The sequence below is a fragment of the Argopecten irradians genome, chromosome 3 (assembly GCF_041381155.1).
Source record: "Argopecten irradians isolate NY chromosome 3, Ai_NY, whole genome shotgun sequence".
Classification (NCBI taxonomy): Eukaryota; Metazoa; Mollusca; class Bivalvia; order Pectinida; family Pectinidae; genus Argopecten; species Argopecten irradians.
Window position 1 is genome coordinate 67,096,261 of NC_091136.1, and position 3,076 is coordinate 67,099,336.

Genomic DNA, 3,076 nt, shown 5'->3' on the forward strand with positions numbered 1-3,076 from the left:
TTGTCATGTAAACATCCATTGGTTAGATTCCTATTGAACATTGTCATGTAAACATCCATTGGTTAGACTCCTATTGAACATTGTCATGTAAACATCCATTGGTTAGACTCCTATTGAACATTGTCAGTATGTAAACATCCATTGGTTAGACTCCTATTGAACATTGTCATGTAAACATCCATTGGTTAGACTCCTATTGAACATTGTCATGTAAACATCCATTGGTTAGACTCCTATTGAACATTGTCATGTAAACATCCATTGGTTAGACTCCTATTGAACATTGTCATGTAAACATCCATTGGTTAGACTCCTATTGAACATTGTCATGTAAACATCCATTGGTTAGACTCCTATTGAACATTGTCATGTAAACATCCATTGGTTAGACTCCTATTGAACATTGTCATGTAAACATCCATTGGTTAGACTCCTATTGAACATTGTCATGTAAACATCCATTGGTTAGACTCCTATTGAACATTGTCATGTAAACATCCATTGGTTAGACTCCTATTGAACATTGTCATATAAACATCCATTGGTTAGACTCCTATTGAACATTGTCATATAAACACCCATTGGTTAGACTCCTATTGAACATTGTCATGTAAACATCCATTGGTTAGACTCCTATTGAACATTGTCGTGTAAACATCCATTGGATAGACTCCTATTGAACATTGTCATGTAAACATCCATTGGTTAGACTCCTATTGAACATTGTCATGTAAACATCCATTGGTTAGACTCCTATTGAACATTGTCATGTAAACATCCATTGGTTAGACTCCTATTGAACATTGTCATGTAAACATCCATTGGTTAGACTCCTATTGAACATTGTCATGTAAACATCCATTGGTTAGACTCCTATTGAACATTGTCATGTAAACATCCATTGGTTAGACTCCTATTGAACATTGTCATGTAAACATCCATTGGTTAGACTCCTATTGAACATTGTCATGTAAACATCCATTGGTTAGACTCCTATTGAACATTGTCATGTAAACATCCATTGGTTAGACTCCTATTGAACATTGTCATGTAAACATCCATTGGTTAGACTCCTATTGAACATTGTCATGTAAACATCCATTGGTTAGACTCCTATTGAACATTGTCATGTAAACATCCATTGGTTAGACTCCTATTGAACATTGTCATGTAAACATCCATTGGTTAGACTCCTATTGAACATTGTCATGTAAACATCCATTGGTTAGACTCCTATTGAACATTGTCATGTAAACATCCATTGGTTAGACTCCTATTGAACATTGTCATGTAAACATCCATTGGTTAGACTCCTATTGAACATTGTCATGTAAACATCCATTGGTTAGACTCCTATTGAACATTGTCATGTAAACATCCATTGGTTAGACTCCTATTGAACATTGTCATGTAAACATCCATTGGTTAGACTCCTATTGAACATTGTCATGTAAACATCCATTGGTTAGACTCCTATTGAACATTGTCATGTAAACATCCATTGGTTAGACTCCTATTGAACATTGTCATGTAAACATCCATTGGTTAGACTCCTATTGAACATTGTCATGTAAACATCCATTGGATAGACTCCTATTGAACATTGTCATGTAAACATCCATTGGTTAGACTCCTATTGAACATTGTCATGTAAACATCCATTGGTTAGACTTCTATTGAACATTGTCATGTAAACATCCATTGGATAGACTCCTATTGAACATTGTCATGTAAACATCCATTGGTTAGACTTCTATTGAACATTGTCATGTAAACATCCATGGGTTAGACTCCTATTGAACATTGTCTTGTAAATATCCATTGGTTAGACTCCTATTGAACATTGTCATGTAAACATCCATTGGTTAGACTTCTACTGAACATTGTCATGTAAACATCCATTGGTTAGACTCCTATTGAACATTGTCATGTAAACATCCATTGGATAGACTCCTATTGAACATTGTCATGTAAAATCCATCGGTTAGACTCCTATTGAACATTGTCATGTAAACATCCATTGGTTAGACTCCTATTGAACATTGTCATGTAAACATCCATTGGTTAGACTCCTATTGAACATTGTCATGTAAACATCCATTGGTTAGACTCCTATTGAACATTGTCATGTAAACATCCATTGGTTAGACTCCTATTGAACATTGTCATGTAAACATCCATTGGTTAGACTCCTATTGAACATTGTCATGTAAACATCCATTGGTTAGACTCCTATTGAACATTGTCATGTAAACATCCATTGGTTAGACTCCTATTGAACATTGTCATGTAAACATCCATTGGTTAGACTCCTATTGAACATTGTCATGTAAACATCCATTGGTTAGACTCCTATTGAACATTGTCATGTAAACATCCATTGGTTAGACTCCTATTGAACATTGTCATGTAAACATCCATTGGTTAGACTCCTATTGAACATTGTCATGTAAACATCCATTGGTTAGACTCCTATTGAACATTGTCATGTAAACATCCATTGGTTAGACTCCTATTGAACATTGTCATGTAAACATCCATTGGTTAGACTCCTATTGAACATTGTCATGTAAACATCCATTGGTTAGACTCCTATTGAACATGTACACCCATAATCCACAAATCCCCAATACCATACCCCCACCCATATTAACTCACCAACAATACCAATACCCAATACACACTACCCCACCAATTATACTCACACCACAATACCCCAATTATACATAACCCCACACCAATTAACTCCAACCACAATCCCCAATACCATACCCCCCCCAAATTAACTCCACCACAATCCCCCAATACAATACCCCCCTCCATTTATCCACCAAAATCAACCAATACTATAACCCACCCAATTCATCTCACCACAATCCCCAAATACCATATACCCCACCCAATTAACTCCACCACAATCCCAAATACCATACCCCCACCCTAATTAACTCAACACAATCCCAATACCAATACCCCTACCCAATTAACAACTAACCAACACAATTCCCCAATACCATACCCCACCCCAATTAACTCCACACAATCCCCAATCCACAATACCATACCCCCACCCAAT